This window comes from Somniosus microcephalus, unplaced genomic scaffold (assembly GCF_052327205.1).
Source record: "Somniosus microcephalus isolate GS21.2 unplaced genomic scaffold, FLI_Smic_1.0 scaffold251, whole genome shotgun sequence".
Taxonomy (NCBI): Eukaryota; Metazoa; Chordata; class Chondrichthyes; order Squaliformes; family Somniosidae; genus Somniosus; species Somniosus microcephalus.
The window spans coordinates 246,829-264,241 of NW_028225438.1; the positions used below are offsets into that span (position 1 = coordinate 246,829).

Consider the following 17,413-nt stretch of genomic DNA (forward strand, 5'->3'; position numbering starts at 1 on the left):
CTCGGAAGACTAGGGAATGGGGACTCGGGGGGGAGAGGAAGCCTGGGGAATGGCAACTCGGGGGAGAGTGAGACTGGGGAATGGGGGCTCGGGGGGGAGAGGGAGACTGGGGAATGGCGGCTCGGGGGGGAGAGGGAGACTGGGGAATGGGGGCTCGGGGGAGAGGAAGACTGGGGAATGGGGTCGGGGGGAGAGGGGGACTGGAGAATGGGGGCTCGGGGGAGAGAAAGACTGGGGAGTGGGGGCTCGGGGGGAGAGCGGGAATGGCAGCTCGGGGGGAGAGGGAGACTGGGGAATGGAGGCTCGGGGGGAGAGGAAGACTGGGGAATGGGGGAGAGGGGGCCTGGGGAATGGGGGCTCGGGGGAGAGAAAGACTGGGGGATCGGGGGGAGAGGGGGCCTGGGGAATGGGGGCTCGGGGGAGAGAAAGACTGGGGAATGGGGGATCGGGGGGAGAGGAAGACTGGTGTATGGCGGCTTGGGGGGAGAGGGGGCCTGGGGAATGGGGGCTCGAGGGAGAGAAAGACTGGGGAATGGGGGCTCAGGGGGAGAAGGAGACTGGGGAATGGGGCTCAGGGGGAGAGGAAGACTGGGAAATGGCGGCTCGGGGGAGAGGGAGACTGGGGAATGGCGGCTCGGGAGAGAGGGAGACTGGGGAATGGAGGCTCGGGGGAGACTGGGGAATGGGGGCTCGGGGGAGAGGGAGACTGGGGAATGGTGTCTCTGGAAAGAGGGAGACTGGAGAATGGGGGCTCGGGGAGTGGGGGAGACTGGGGATCTGTGTCTCGGGAAAGAGGGAGACTGGGGAAGTGGGAGACTGGGGAATGGGGGAGATAGACTGAGGAATGGGGTTCAGGTGGAGAGTGAGACTGGTGAACTGGGGCTATGGGGAGAGGGAGACTGGGGAATGGGGGAGATAGACTGAGGAATGGGGTTCAGGGGGAGAGGGAGACTGGGGCTATGGGGGAGAGGGAGACTGGGGAATGGGGGCTTGGGGAGAGGGAGAATGGGGGAGACGGGGAGAGGGAGACTGGGGAATGGGGGCTTGGGGGAGAGGGGGAATGGGGGCTTGGGGGAGAGGGAGACTGGGGAATGGGGGCTCGGGGGTGAGAGGGAGACTGGGGAATGGGGGCTCTGGAAAGAGGGAGACTGGGGAATGGGGGCTCGGGGAGTGAGAGAGACTGGGGAACTGTGTCTCGGGAAAGAGGGAGACTGGGGAATGGGGGAGTGGGAGACTGGGGAATGGGAGAGATAGACTGAGGAATGGGGTTCAGGGGGAGAGGAAGACTGGGGAACTGGGGCTATGGGCGAGAGGGAGATTGGGGAATGGGGGCTCGGGTAAGGGATGGAGACTGGGGAATGGGAGAGTGGGAGACAGGGAAATGGGGAGAGGGAGACTGAGGAATGGGGGCTTGTAGCACTTTCTCTTACTACAGCTCGGACCTTGAGAATTACGAATTAGCTTAACAATGATAGACAAGGATGTGATCAATAAAATTGGTCTATTAATCAGACTATAGTTCAAAATTCAAGTGTACATAGAAGCACCTTTGGCAATAAATTCAAAGAACTCCCGGCAATAAATATGCCTGCAACTTATCAATTCAAAGTATATAAAAATGCCCCTTTAATGATTCAAATGTACATAAAAGTACCCTCTTTAACTTTATCTAAGCCCATGTCCAATTCTCATACATACTCCTGCATTTCTGGGTGATCGGTCAAAGGAAACTAAGTTGAAACATGAACTAGCCAGCTTTCTCACTTCAATCTTCCTCCTGCTTTTTCTTCTCTGTTCTCCTTCTTATCTCTGAAAAACTCCCGCCACTGGGTTATAAGGCCTCGTTGATCGTAAATTACTCGCTGCCTCCCTTGCATAGGTCTGTTCTACTCCAAACCTTCCCTAATTGGAGTTCCATCCGCTTGACACATTCCTGTTCCTGTGAGATGTATGTTCTCCCCTTCTTGCTCAGGTGGCCTCTCAACCAAAGAACACATACTGACCACCATTTTGTGTCTTCACAAACAAAGAACACATGCTGATTTCTTACATTTTAAATCTGTCCATTATCATCTTACAATTCGTTCACAATTTTGATCTTCACACGGTCGCAGCGGTTTTATTACACTTTTCAGAATCTTACAGGCTCGAGGTGAGAGGGAGACTGGGGAATGGGGGCTCGGGGGAGGGAGAGAGACTGCGCAATGGGAGCTCGGGGGGGAGATAGAGACTGGGGTATGGGGGCTCGGGGAGAGAGGGAGGGAGACTGGGGATTGTGTGAGTGGGAGACTGGGTAATGGTGGAGAGGGAGATTCAGGAATGGGGAATCGCGGGAGAGAGAGACTGCAGAATCGGGGTTCGGTGGGATATGGAGACTGGAGAATGGGGTCTCGGGGACAGAGGGAGTCTGGGGACTCGGGGACAGAGGGAGTCTGGGGAATGGGGGCTCGGGGGAGACAGAGAGACTGTGGAATGGGAGCTCGGGGGGCAGATTGGGACTGGAGTATGGGGGCTCTGGGAGGGCGGAGCTGGTGACTGAGAAATGGGGCTCGGGGGAGGGAGATGGAGGTTGGAGTATCGGGGCTCTGGGGGAGAGGCAGACTGGGGAATGGGGGCTCGGGGGGAGAGGGAGCCTGGGGAATGGAGGCTCGGGGGTAGAGGCAGACTGCGGAACGGGGGCTCGGGCGAGAGGGAGACTGGGGAATGGGGGCTCGGGGGAAGAGGGAGACTTGGCAATGGGGGCTCGGGGGAGAGTGAGATTGGGGAATGGGGGAGAGAGAGAATGGGGAATGGGGGCTCGGGGAGAGGGAGACTGGGGAAGTTTGAGACTGGGGGCTCGGGGAGAGGGAGACTAGGGAATGGGGGCTCGGGGAGAGGGAGACTTGGCAATGGGGGCTCTGGGGAGAGTGAGACTGGGGAATGGGGGAGAGGGGGAATGGGGGCTCGGGGAGAGGGAGACTGGGGAATGGGGGCTCGGGGGGAGAGGGAGACTGGGGAATGGAGGCTCGGGGGAGAGGGAGACTGGGGAATGGGGGCTCGGGGAGAGGGAGACTGGGGAATGGGGGCTCGGGGAGAGGGAGATTGGGGAACGGGGGCTCGGGGGGAGAGGGAGCCTGGGGAATGGGGGCTCGGGGAGGGGGAGATTAGGGAATGGGGGGTCGGGGGGAGAGGGAGACTGGGGAATGGGGGCTCGGGGAGAGGGAGACTGGGGAATGGGGGTTCGGGGGAGAGGGAGACTGGGGAATGGGGGCTTGGGGAGAGGGAGACTGGGGAATGGGGGCTAGGGGGAGAGGGAGACTGGGGAATGGGGGCTCGGGAGGAGAGGGAGACTGGGGAATGGGGGCTCGGGGGGAGAGGGAGACTGGGGAATGGGGGAGAGTGAGACAGGGCAATTGGGGCTCGGGGAGAGGCCGACTGGTGCATGGGGGAGATGAGACTGGGGAACGGGGGCTCGGGGGAGAGTGAAACGGGGGCTCGGGGAGAGGGAGACTGGGGAATGGGGGGTCAGGGGGAGAGGAAGACTGGGGAATGGGGGTTCGGGGAGAGGGAGACTGGGGAATGGGGGGGTCAGGGGGAGAGGGAGACTGGGGAATGGGGGGGTCAGGGGGAGAGGGAGACTAGGGAATGGGGGCTCAGGGGGAGAGGGAGACTGGGGAATGGAGGCTCGGGGGGAGAGGGAGACTGGGGAATGGGTCACGGGGACGGAGGGAGACTGGGGAATGGGGGAGAGTGAGACTGGGGAATTGGGGCTCGGGGAGAGGCCGACTGGAGCATGGGTGAGATGAGACTGGGGAATCGGGGCTCAGGGAGAGGGAGACTGGGGAATGGGGGTTCGGGGGAGAGGGATTCTGGGGAATGGGGGCTCGGGGGAGAGGGAGACTGGGGAATGGTGTATCAGGGGAGAGGGAGACTGGGGAATGGGGGCTCGGGGGAGAGGGAGACTGGGTAATGGGGGATCAGGGGAGAGGGAGACTGGGGAATGGGGGCTCGGGGGAAAGAGGGAGACTTGAGAATGGTGGCTCGGGGAAAGAGGGAGATTGGAAATGGGGGCTTGGGGAAAGAGGGAGACTGGGGAATGGGGGCTCGGGGGAGAGTGAGACTAGGGAATGGGGGCTCGGGGAAGAGGGAGACTGGGGAATGGGAGCTTTGGGTGAGAGGGAGACAGGGGAACAGTGTCTTGGGAAAGGGGGAGACTGGGGAATGTGGGCTCGGGGAGGGAGGGAGACTGGGAAATGGGGGCTCGAGGTGGGAGGGAGACTGGGGAATAGGAGAGTGGGAGACTGGGGAAAGGGGGCTCGGGGGAGAGAGCGAGACTGCGCAATGGGTGCTGGGGTGGAAGATGGAGACTGGGGAATGGAGGCTCGGGGGAGAGGGAGACTGGGGAATGGGGGCTCGGGCAGAGAGGGAGACTGGGGAATGGGGGCTCGGGCAGAGAGGGAGACTGGGGAATGGGGGCTCGGGCAGAGAGGGAGACTGGGGAATGAGGCTCGGGGGAGAGGGAGACTGGGGAATAGATGCTCGGGGGAGAGGGAGACTGGGGAATGGGGGCTCGGGGAGAGGGAGACTGGGGAATGGGGGCTCGGGGAGGGAGGGAGACTGGGGAATGGAGGCTGTGGGGAGAGGGAGACTAGGGAAAGGTGGCTCGGGGGAGAGGGAGACTGGGGAACGGCGGCTCGGGGGGAGAGGAAGACTGGGGAAAGGGGGAGAGGGAGACTGGGAAATGGGGGCTCAGGGGAGAGGGAGACTGGGGAAAGGGGGAGAGGGGGAGAGGGAGACTGGGAAATGGGGGCTCAGGGGAGAGGGAGACTGGGGAAAGGGGGAGAGGGGGAGAGGGAGACTGGGGAATGGGGGCTCAGGGGAGAGGGAGACTGGGGAAAGGGGGAGAGGGGGAGAGGGAGACTGGGGAACGGGGGCTCGGGCAGAGAGGGAGACTGGGGAATGGGGGCTCAGGGGAGAGGGAGACTGGGGAAAGGGGGAGAGGGGGAGAGGGAGACTGGGAAATGGGGGCTCAGGGGAGAGGGAGACTGGGGAATGGGGGAGAGGGAGACTGGGAAATGGGGGCTCGGGAGAGGGAGACTGGGGAAAGGGGGAGAGGGGGAGAGGGAGACTGGGGAACGGGGGCTCGGGGGGAGAGGAAGACTGGGGAATGGAGGCTCGGTGGGAGAGAATGTCTGGGGAACGGGGGCTCGGGGGAGAGGGAGACTGGGGAATGGGGGCTCGGGCAGAGAGGGAGACTGGGGAATGGGGGCTCGGGCAGAGAGGGAGACTGGGGAATGGGGGCTCGGGCAGAGAGGGAGACTGGGGAATGGGGGCTCAGGCAGAGAGGGAGACTGGGGAATGGGGGCTTGGGGGAGACTGGAGAATGGGGAGAGGTAGACGGGAATGTGGTCTTGCGGAGGGAGGGAGGGAGTGCGGATTGGGAGAGTGGGAGACTGGGTAATGGCGGAGAGGGAGACTGAGGATTGGGGACTCATGGGAGAGGGAGACTACAGAATCAGGGTTCGGTGGGATATGGGGACTGGAGAATGGGGTCTTGGGGACAGAGGGAGTCTGGGGAATGGGGGCTTGGGGGAGAGAGAGAGACTGCGGAATGGGAGCTCGGGAGGAGATTGAGACTGGAGTTTGGGGGCTCTGGGAGGGAGGGAAGGAGACTGGGGAATGGGGGTGTGGGCGACTGGGGAATGGGAGTGTGGGAGACGGGAACGGGTGCTCGGAGGAGAGGGAGACTGTGGAATGGGGGAGAGGGAGACTGGGGAATGGAGGCTCGGGGGGGAGGGAGTCTGGGGAATGGGGGCTCGAGGGAGAGGGAGACTGGGGAATGGGGGCTCAGGGAGAGGGAGACTGGGGAATGGGGGCGTCGGGGGAGGAGGAGACTGGGAAATGTGAGCTCAGGGGAGAGGGAGACCAGGGAATGGGGGCTCGGGGAGAGGGAGACTGAGGAATGGGGGCTCGGGGGAGAGTGAGACTGGGGAATGGGGGTTCGGGTGGAAGGAAGACTGGGGAATTAGGGCTCGGGGGAGAGGGAGACTGGGGAATGGAGGAGGGGGGAGAGGTGGGAGAGGGAAACTGGGGAATGGGGGCTCGGGGGGCTCGAGAGACTGCGGAATGGGGTTGAGGGAGACTGGGGAATGGGGGAGAAGGTGACTGGGGAATGGGGGAGAGGGAGGCTGGGGAACGGGGGTGAGGGAGATTGGGGAATGGGGGAGATGGAGACTGGGGAATGGGGACTCAGGGGGAGATGGGACTTGTGAATGGGGACTCGGAGGGAGAGGGAGACTGGGGAGCCTGACCTCACCTTGTGCAGTGCAGGGGGATTCTGGCTTTGGTTTCAGGGTGAATATCAGTGGGTTATATAATTACTGCTAGTTACACATAGGTTATCGAGGTATTACATGTATTACTACCAGTTGCATATAGATTATCAATGAGTTATTGTATTACTGTTTGATGCGCCATCAATTACTCAAAAGACTGAGGTTGAGCGAGTAACAATCAGGCTTTTATTAACTAAAGAATGAAGGTCTTGTCTCGAGTGGTCGACCCGTCCAGAATACTAAGGGACTGGGAGGTTGTCACTTATATACCTGGAATTGTGGGAGGAGTCAGCCGAGGCATGTCCAGACCTGTACCTAGTGGAATACACATACAGACACAGACAGGTTATAACAGTGGTTTACCACATTCACCCCTTGTTTAAAAATGAGTCCAGTGGGGTGAAGTGTATTTAAAAGTTTGTGTATTGGAGTCTCTCCGGAGGTCTTGTCTGCCGCTGTGATCGACGTGGCGACGGCAGGGGTGGTGGAGCTTCCGGCGTCGCGTCCCGTGTAGGCTGGGGCCCTGGAGTGTAGTCCTCGTGGGTGACGGTCCAAGGCGAGCCAGCTGCTGGGGTTGGATATCGGGTCGTGGGGGGGGGTGGTAATGGGTAGTGGGTTACAGCGGTCCCCGAGGGTGCGAGGTCTCGTATGGAGACTGTGTCCTCCCGCCCGTCTGGGTACGCAATGTAAGCATACTGGGGGTTGGCGTGGAGGAGGTCGACCCTCTCGACCAGGGGGTCCATTTTATTGGCCCTCACGTGTCTTCTCAGTAGTACCGGCCCTGGGGACGTCAGCCATGGCGGTAATGATGTCCCCGATGTGGACTTCCTTGGGAAGACAAACATTTTCTCGTGAGGGGTGGCATTGGTGGCAGTGCAGAGCAGTGACCGAATCGAGTGGAGCGCATCGGGGAGCACCTCCTGCCAGCGGGAGGTCGGAAGGCCCCTAGACTTTAAGGCTAGTAGGGCGGCCTTCCAAACTGTTGCATTCTCTCTTTCCACCTGTCCGTTCCCCCGGGGGTTGTAACTGGTGGTCCTGCTTGTGGCTATACCCCTAGCGAGCAGGTACTGGCGGAGCTCGTCGCTCATAAACGATGAGCCCCGGTCGCTATGGATATAGCTGGGGAAACCGAACAGGGTGAAGAGGCTGTTCAGAGATTTAATGACCGTGGCACTGGTCATGTCCGGGCAGGGGATAGCGAACGGGAACCGGGAGTACTCGTCAATGATGTTGAGGAAGTACACATTGCGGTCGGAGGAGGGGAGAGGCCCTTTGAAATCGACGCTCAGGCGTTCGAAAGGGCGAGTGGCTTTTATCAGGTGGGCTCTGTCTGGTCTATAAAAGTGCGGTTTGCACTCAGCGCAGACCTGGCAGTTCTTGGTCATGGTCCTGACCTCCTCGATGGAGTAAGGCAGGTTGCGGGCCTTGATGAAGTGGAAGAACCTGGTGACCCCCGGGTGGCAGAGGTCATTGTGGAGGGCCCTCAGCCTATCGATCTGCGCGCTGGCGCACGTGCCACGCGATAGGGCATCTGGGGGTTCATTGAGCTTCCCAGGCCGGTACAAGATCTCGTAATTGTAGGTGGAAAGTTCGATTCTCCACCTCAAGATCTTGTCATTTTTGATTTTGCCCCTCTGCTTGTTGTTGAACATAAAAGCAACTGAACGCTGGTCAGTGAGCAGGGTAAATCGTTTCCCGGCCAGGTAGTGCCTCCAATGACGCACAGCCTCCACGATAGCCTGGGCCTCCTTCTCGACCGCGGAGTGTCTGGTCTCCGGGCCCTGGAGGGTTCGTGAGAAGAATGCCACAGGTCTCCCCGCCTGATTAAGGGTGGCGGCCAGAGCGAAGTCGGACGCATCGCTTTCCACCTGGAAGGGGATGGATTCGTCCACTGCGTGCATGGTGGCTTTGGCAATGTCTTCCTTGATACGGTGGAAGGCTAAGCGGGCCTCTGCCGTCACGGGAAAAGAGGTGGACTTGATCAGCGGACGGGCTTTGTCTCCATAATTCCCATGTGGCTGGAGTCGTCCAAGATGGCTGCTGCTGCGGTGGTTCGCACATGGCTGGGGAGGCCCAAGATGGCGGCCCGCACGGCCCACACGCGGCGCTGTTGGGGGCCCAAGATGGCGGCTCGCAAGGCCCACACGCGGCACTGCTGGCGTTCGGGGTGGCTTTGGCCTTGCAGACACTGGCGTAGTGTCCCTTTTTCCCGCAGCCCGAGCAGGTCGCATTCTTCGCCGGGCAGCGCGCTCTGGGGTGTTTGGCCTGGCCACAGAAGTAGCATTTCTGGCCTTGGGATACTGCTGTCTGGCTTTGGGACACTGCTGCGGTAGTTGGGCCGTTGTTGGGCTGTGGCTGGGGTGGCACGGTGCTATGGGGCTGTCCTACCGTGTCCCAGGTTGTCGTTCCCCGCGGCGTCCACGGTGCAGAGGAGTAGGCATCCATGCCCCGGAAGGCTGCGTCCAGCGTTAGTGCGATGTCGGAGGCTTTGTCGAGGGTGAGGTCACTCTGCTCCAGCAGTCGCTGTCGGGTGTAGTTGGACCTGTGGCCCGCTACGAAGGCATCCCGGATCAGTTCCTCCGTGTACTTAGTGGGCGTTACCGCCTTACACCCACAGGCCCGGCCAAGCACGGACAGTGCTTGGAGGTATTCCTCAGTCGATTCCCCAGGTTGTTGCTTGCGACTCCCCAGAAGGTGCCTAGCGTATACTTTGTTCACAGGGCGCGTGTACTGGGTCTTGAGGAGCTGGAGGGCGGCTGTGTACGAGGTCGCGTCCCGGATGACTGAGTACACTCGGTGGTTCACCTTGGAGAACAGGACAGACAGTTTGTCCGCATCCGTTTCGACTGCAGTGGAGGCAGTCAGGAATGTCTCGAAGCACGTGAGCCAGTGAGCAAACTTGGTGGAAGCGTCCGCTTCCCGACTGTCCAGGTCCAGGCATGCTGGTGTGAGGATCTTCTCCATTATAAAAAATTTAGTTAATAAAATTGATGCGCCATCAATTACTCAAAAGACTGAGGTTGAGCGAGTAACAATCAGGCTTTTATTAACTAAAGAATGAAGGTCTTGTCTCGAGTGGTCGACCCGTCCAGAATACTAAGGGACTGGGAGGTAGTCACTTATATACCTGGAATAGTGGGAGGAGTCAGCCGAGGCATGTCCAGACCTGTACCTAGTGGAATACACATACAGACACAGACAGGTTATAACAGTGGTTTACCACACTGTTGGTTATGAGGGGAATCTGAGTGTTACCACTATCATTGTTAGTCATCACTACAAATTCAGTGAGTTACTATTAGTGACTGTTGGAAAAAAATTCTTTTGACCTCTGGTTTCCCCTCTGTGATTTGCTCCCCCGCTCTGTACCCCGCCTTCGGTTTCTCCTTTTCCCCACCGTCAGTTTTATCTCTTCTCCGCCCTTGGATGCCCCCTCTTCCCCGCCCTCGGATTCCCCCTCTTCCCTGCACTCCCTTTCCCCTCTTCCCTGCCCTCCCTTTTCCCCTCTTCCCGACCTCCCTTTCCCCCTCTTCCCCCCTCCCTTTAGCCCTCTTCCCCACCCTCCCTTTCCCCCTCTTCCCCGCCCTCCCTTTCCCCCCTTCCCCGCCCTCCCTTTCCCCCTTCCCCGCGCTCCCTTTCCCCCTCTTCCCCGCCCTCCCTTTCCCCCTCTTCCCCGCCCTCCCTTTCCCCCTCTTCCCCGCCCTCCCTTTCCCCCTCTTACCCGCCCACCCTTTCCCCCTCTTCCCCGCCCTCCCTTTCCCCTCTTCCCCCTCCCTTTCCCCCTCTTCCCCCCTCCCTTCCCCCTCTTCCCCACTCCCTTCCCCCCTCTTCCCCCCTCCCTTCCCCCTCATACCCCCTCCCTTTCCCCCTATTCCCCGCCCTCTCTTTCCCCCTCTTCCCCACTCCCTTTCCCCCTCTTCCCCCCTCCCTTTCCCCCTCTTCCCCCTCCCTTTCCCCCTCTTCCCCCCTCACTTCCCCCCTCATACCCCCTCCCTTTCCCCCTCATACGCCCTCCCTTTCCCCCTCTTCCCCCCTCCCTTCCCCCCTCTTCCCCCCTCCCTTTCCCCCTCTTCCCCCCTCCCTTTCCCCCTCTTCCCACTCCCTTCCCCCCTCTTCCCCCCCTTCCCCCCTCCCTTTCCCCCTCTTCCCCCCTCCCTTTCCCCCTCTTCCCCCCTCCCTTTCCCCCTCTTCCCCCCTCCCTTTCCCCCTCTTCCCCCCTCCCTTTCCCCCTCTTCGCCCTCCATTTCCCCCTCTTCCCCCCTCCCTTTGCCCCTCTTCCCCCTCCCTTTCCCCCTCTTCCCCCCTCCCTTTCCCCCTCTTCCCCCCTCCCTTTCCCCCCTTCCCCCTCCCTTTCCCCCTCTTCCCCCTCCCTTTCCCCCTCTTCCCCCTCCCTTTCCTCCTCTTCCCCCTCCCTTTCCCCCCTTCCCCCTCCCTTTCCTGCTCTTCCCCCTCCCTTTTCCCCCTCCCCCCTCCCTTTCCTCCTCTTCCCCCTCCCTTTCCCCCTCTTCCCCCCCTTCCCCCCTTCCCCCTCTTCCCCCCTCTTCCCCCCCTTTCCCCCTCCCTTTCCCCCTCTTCCCCCTCCCTTTCCCCCTCTTCCCACTCTTCTCCCTCCCTTTCCCCCTCTTCCCCCTCCCTTTCCCACTCTTCCCCCTCCCTTTCCCCCTCTTCCCCCCTCCCTTCCCCCTCTTCCCCCTCCCTTTCCCCCTCTTCCCCCCTTTCCCCCTCTTCCCCCCTTTCCCCCTCTTCCCCCCCTTTCCCCCTCTTCCCCCCTGGGTTGTGAGGTCCCATAAGACGGACCCCCTGGTCGAGAGGGTGAGCCTCCTCCATGCCAGCCCTCAGTATGCTTACGTGGTGTACCCGGACGGGCGGGAGGACACAGTCTCCATACGAGACCTCGCACCTTCGGATGCTCCCGAAACACCTCCCTCGCCACCCACCACTACCCACGCCTACCCCCAGTACGCTTACGTAGCGTACCCGGACGGGCGGGAGGACACAGCCTCCACACGAGATCTCGCACCTTCGGGTGCCCCTGAAACACTACCATTGCCATCCACCACTACCCACAACCCAACCCCGCTAGACGGCATGCCGCAGCCCCAGGACCCGTCATTGACCACCCAACCACTCAATGAGACGCCAGATTCAACGTTGGATGCTGCACCATCACCGCCGCCACCTCGACGATCAGGACGGCATACAAGGCCACCTGATAGACTTATTTACACGAACCTTTAGTACACTTCACCCCGCCGGACTCAATTTTAAACAAGGGGTGAATGTGGTAAACCACTGTTATTGTTGTTCACCATTGTTGTTGTTGTTGCACACTGTTGTACCTATGCATGCCTCAGCATGTCTCTGCTGACTCCGCCCCTGGCTCCACCCACAGGCCCAGGAATAAAGGTGACTGCTCTGCAGCCCCCTGCCTTCTTGGAACCCAGTCAACCATGAGAGGCATGCTCTGTTCTTTGCTAATAAAAGCCTTTAGTTACTCTCCTAACTCTCCGTCTTTTATGAGTAATTGATAGCGCATCAGCCCTGTGATCCTAATCTTACATATGTTTATAATGGGCTCTGTGGAGCTCTGTGACAGCACACAATGTTACTGTGCTGGCAGCACTATTTCTTGGATAAACACATTGGTTCTTAGTTTCGTTTCCTCGGTTTAATTTCGATTCACATTCAGGAAATGATTCATAGCAATGAGCTGGTAAACAACACACCCAACACTCTTCTCGATCGATAAACTCACCATTGGAAGTACAGTTGAAGGTGAAAAAGGAATTCAATGCATTTTCCATCCGATCAGCATTATGAGGTAAAGATCATTGGAATTCCTCCTGTATTTAAATTTACACGTAGACTATTGATCAACGAGCTTGTTTTCAGAAATAAAGTAGCACACATTTACAAGGCAGGTGAAATGCAGAGAGCTGGGATTATTTGTTTACAGTGAGACATTCAGATAAGGGTATACTGCTGCTGCTAGGCTGGTGATAGTCAGAAGACATGAGGCAAAGGCAGACCTGTTCAGAGTATTATAATTAAAATTAAAATTAAATTAGTTTCCACTTGGGCTTTGTTGAAAGTACAATGTTAAACTTTAATTTTATTCTGTCGTGGAAAGGCTTATTCTGTAAGTGCCCTCAGGCCATCTGCAGAGTTCGAAGAAAGACAGTTTTACTTTGTGTTCCATCGGAATCAAGAAGGAATCTACTAATGTAAAACAGTGATTTTCAGCACTTTCATATATCCAAACTAAAGCAATCTGAACTATAAAGCAAAGGGAGAGTACAGCATGAACTGGGATGGGGGATGAACCTAGCATGAAATGCAGGAGGAGAGTGCCAGCTTAAAGTGGGTAGGAGAAGGAAAAGTTCTTACTTAAATTGAGAATGGGGGGGTGGTTGGGGGAGAAGAGAGCTCGCATGAACTGGGGGAAAAGGACAGGTGTACCAGTTTGAACTGAGCAGCATAGGGAGGAAAGTCACCATGAACTGGGGCAGGGGTAAGAATGACAGCTTGGATTGAGGGGGGAAGGGAGACGAGTGCCAACATGAACAAGAGGCAGGCGGAGTAGAGTGCAAGAATGAGTTGGGATAGCTGGGAGATGAAGTGTATCGATGTGAATTTAACAGGAAGAAAGCAAGAGAGAATTTGCATTGATAGAACACCTTATCACACCGCTCAGAAATGTCCCAAAGTGCTTCACATTCAGTGAATTATTTTGAAGTGCAGTCACTGTTGTGTTGTAGGGAAATGTGACAGTTCAGTTTGTGGGACAACAACAACTTACATTTATAAGTTATAGCACCTTTAATGTAGTAAAACATCCCAAGGCGCTTCACAGCAACATAATCAGACATCAATTGACACCGAGACAAAGAAAGAGATACTTAGAGGGGTGACAAAAAGCTTAGTCAAAGAGGTAGGTTTTAAGGAGAGTCTTAAAGGAGGAGATTGAGGTGGAGAGGTTTAGCGAGGGAATTCCAGAGTTTCGGGCCTGTCTGGGCTGATGGCACGGCCGCTATTGGTGGGTGAGGTGAAGGATGGACACGAGCCAGAGTTAGAGGAATACAGAATTCTCGGAGGATCTGTTTTTGATGGTGTTGCTTGAGGGAAGAATGTTGGAAAGTACAACTCCCTACTTTTCTTCAAATAGTGCGATAGAATCTTTAACGTCCACCTGAACCACTGGAACAGGCAGATGCTGCCTTGGTTTAACACCTCACCTGGAGGTTGGCACGGTGGAAGGTGTTCAGCAGGGTAAGAGTCAGTTCATGAAACATGGTCTTTCAGAATGCTGCAGATACCTTTGTGATGGGCCTTCTTTTCTGCTTTAAGGATAGGTTCTCCTTCTGCATGTTGGGGTGGGGAATGATCTGGCTCACAGACAGCAGGGTCCCTGTGGAGGACCAGGTTGGTGATCCTATTTAGTAGAGAGTTACTTTGACTGCCAATATGAGAGGGAGAGCGTTTAAAATTAGCACTGGCCTTTTTAGTGAGGGGACTCCCATTTCAGAATGGAATACATGAATAAGAAGGAGGTGTAATGGGTGAACCAAAAGGCAGACTGAGTACTTCAACCAATGCTCCTGATCATATCATTGGGGCTGGGGGTGGTTGAGGTGTTGCTGTGCATTGGCTGAGAAGACTAAATGGCCAGGAGCTAATACATCAGCCTGCATGAAGGAGACGAGTGTCAGCTGAGATTTTGCAGTCATACCCATTGCTTTTGCAGTGGTTTTTGCAGAGGTCATCATTGTGTGACCAGAGTCTTCATGGCCAGTGGGTCCAGGAGTCGGGAGAAGGCCTTAGTTAAAGAAACCGGAGGGGAGGTCAAGTCTCAGCTAGTCTGAATTGAATTTTGATGAATTTTGTTCTCTTGCAGCAACGCACAGAAGGATTTGTTGAAAGTGAAGCTCGATCAGCTTCAATGTCACTTCACGTGGGGCCCACAGAAAGAAAACATTGATTTGGACGATATGAAGCAAAGATTGCAAGATTCAATACAGACTGGTGTGAAATATCAGGCCATGCCACACAACCAACTCGCTTTCATATGCTGTCTGCAAGGCAACTGTGAAGAGGCAATTCAAAACTTAAAGGAAGCTGAAAAGATTCTGAGGGAGAATCATGAACATGAATTTGAAAGAAGAAGCATCATCACCTATGGAAACTATGCCTGGGTATATTATCACATGGGACAACTGACAGAGGCCCAGTCCTACCTCGACAAGCTGGAGATGATCTGTAAACGATTTACTAATGGCTCTCGGTATACAGCATTGATACCTGAAGTATACGGGGAGAAGGGTTGTTCACTGTTGAAATCTTCCAGGAAATATTATTAAGAGTCAAAGGAATGTTTTAAAAAGGCTCTGGAGGAAGATCCTGATGACACTGAATGGAATTTCGGTTATGCGACTGTTCTGTGTCGTCTGGAAGGGTTTTCTGGTACCCCAGAGAGCTGTGAAGTCAGTCAATCAGTGAAGCAGTTGCGACGTGTGCTGGAGCTTGATCCAGATGACTCTGTAGCCATGGTGCTGTTGGCTCTAAAACTACAAGAGTTCAAGCAAAAGGTGGAAGCTCACAAATTAGTTAAGCAAGCATTGGAAAAGTCCCCTGATCATCCACGTGTAATTCGTTATGCAGCAAAACTTTTGAGAATAGAAGGAGATGTGAAAAAAGCTGTGGGGCTGTTGAAGACAGCATTAGAAATTACCCCAAACTCTACCTTCTTACACCACCAAATAGGTCTGTGTTACAGAAAAAAAATATTTCAACTGATCAAAAATCCAGGCAGTAAAAACCCTGGCAATCCTGCTTTTCAAGAGAAAGCTGAGTTGATCATACTATGCAAGTACCATTTTGAAAAGGCATTTGAGCCCCGCCCAATAACTTTTATTAATGCAAAACTGGATTTTGCAGGAATCTGTTCATTAAATGGTGAATATCTCAAAGCAGAGGAGATCTACAGCGATCTACTGAAATTAGAGGATATTTATCCTGATAATAAGCAGGCAATATGTTTACAGGCTGGATTATTTGAACTGCATCATAAAAGATCTGAATCAAAAGCCATCACCCATTTTCTGGAAGGACTTAAAATCCAACGTGGCACAAGAGATTGGGAATTGTGTTGTGATAACTTGAGAGAGATTGCAACAAAACAATGTGAAAGGAATCCCAGAGACAGTGAGGCATTTGGTGTTCTTGGGTTACTGCACCAGCTGGATGGGGAGAAGTGTGAAGCTATTGAGTGCTTTGAAAAGGCCTTGGAGTTTGATTGTGGCAATGAAGAATATCTCAGTGCTCTCTCTGAATTATGCCTTTCTATCTAGGTCAACGCTGACTTTCCCAGCTGAAACTACACACAGCGGGGTCGAGTTTTTGCTTTGGGCACAAATTGGGCTTGAAATTGCACTGGACAGCTCACAGTTCAAGTTTCTGCTAAAATGTATTTGAATATTCACAAACATAAAGGGGGAAAAATTCAGTATCGCCCCATTTGGGCCGCCATTATCGGCCGTGCGCAAAGTTCAGCGCCTGCCGCTAATTATCGCCGCCGACAGCAAACTTGCCTTTTATCGCCCCTGCAGGTGATTGGAGCGCTAAATCAGGCGCTTCACACCTGTCTTAAGGCACAAACGCCGACGAGTGAGGCGCTACCTCAGAGTGCTGGCGAAGCAAGGAAGGGCAAATCTGTGATAGTGGATTGGCGGTTAGGATCAGATCAGCCATGATCTTATTGAATGGCGGAGCAGGCTCGAGGGGCCGATTGGCCTACTCCTGCTCCTAGTTCTTATGTTCTTATGTTAAAAAAAACTGCAAAGTGCTGCTCAGTACTCAAAACTCCTTCACACAGTGCTGAATCTCTACTGAAGTCTCTCTCTCTCTCAGACTGCGTGGTGCAAAAACATCACTGTCAAAAAAAGGCAGGAAGCGGTCGCCTTTAAATAGCACTCCCCTAGTCCCTTTCTGACAGCATAACGCTCCCCTCAACCTGTCGTTGCTAGCGGCAGGCGGTAAGGCAGGGGGTGCCGCTCAATATCCGGTCCGGGGCACTAACGGGTCGTTGCGCACTCGAATGACGTCACAATCTCCCGGCGCAAGAGATCGTGGCGGAAGTGTTTAGCGCCGCCACAAAATGTCTGGTTAATTTTGCGAGCGACACAAACATCGCCTCGCCCGGCCTCTAGTTGCTTTGCGCCCCAATTGGCGCTCTCTTAAGGCGCTAACGAGCGGCGCAAGCAACTGAATTTTCCCCCCAAAATCTTCCAAGAACCAGTGCAATCTGTCAGTGGAATAGAATGTAATCAGTTATTTTTTTTTTTGCATTAAAAACATTCATTGATGTATTTAAGAGTGGTAACAATGTGCAGTTTTATTAATACAGCTGAAAATGGATGTAACAAAAAATAAGCATTTTTAATAAGTCTTTCACCTGTGATTAACCTGATTTAAAGTGACTGAAAATGACTTTAAAAATTATACTGAACCATGTATTAGTTTCATTGTTGTACGCTAGTCAGATTTTTAGTAATTTGAATATTTTTTAAGATGTAAAACCTATTAAATCGTGCCCACTAGTGCCTGGGCACCTATGTAAACGAGCTCAATTTGAAAACCCTCCTTGAACGTCCGCAAACGGACTCGCTATCCTCGTTACTTCGATCTTGGTGCGTGGCCATCTTCGGTCGGAATGTTTTTTAAAACAATGTTAAAGATCGTGGAAAACTCGATTTACGCTCGACGTACCTTATGCTCGAGTTTCCACGATCTTTTGCTTTGGTTCGGCCACTTTCACCTGGATTGCGCAATTTTCCCGCTATACGCGATGGCCGCTGTAATGCCTGAAGGAAGATTATTTTCTCTCTCTCTCTGTAACGAGCCGCTCGCAGCGCCCTGATTTCCAGCCTCTTCAATGTAAGCGGTTCAACTCCACTGGGTGACTTACGGCTAAAGGATATAAAAATAGATTAAAATGGCTAAAAATAATGAAGCTTTATAGTTGCAGATGCAGATTTTCCAATGAGAAATGTTAATTAGCTGTAATATCAGAGACTGAGTGTTAAAATAGCCAATAAAAAGAA

At 55.0% G+C, this 17,413-nt stretch overlaps 1 protein-coding gene and 1 pseudogene across 3 annotated transcripts in view; one reads left to right on the forward strand and one right to left on the reverse strand.

Moving 5' to 3' along the window:
- LOC147081992 (interferon-induced protein with tetratricopeptide repeats 5-like) overlaps positions 1-17,167 on the reverse strand; it is a 32,560-nt gene extending 15,393 nt beyond the window's left edge. Inside the window, exons 1-2 of one of the 3 annotated variants that reach the window (XM_085980544.1) lie at positions 17,079-17,167; positions 12,070-12,157 (exon numbers count right to left, since the gene is read on the reverse strand). The gene's annotated coding sequence lies outside the window, so the exon portion shown is untranslated. The other 2 variants (XM_085980547.1, XM_085980546.1) reach the window with 2 other exon arrangements.
- Positions 11,987-16,933, forward strand: LOC147081993 (interferon-induced protein with tetratricopeptide repeats 5-like; annotated as a pseudogene).
- Positions 17,168-17,413: the final 246 nt, after the last annotated feature.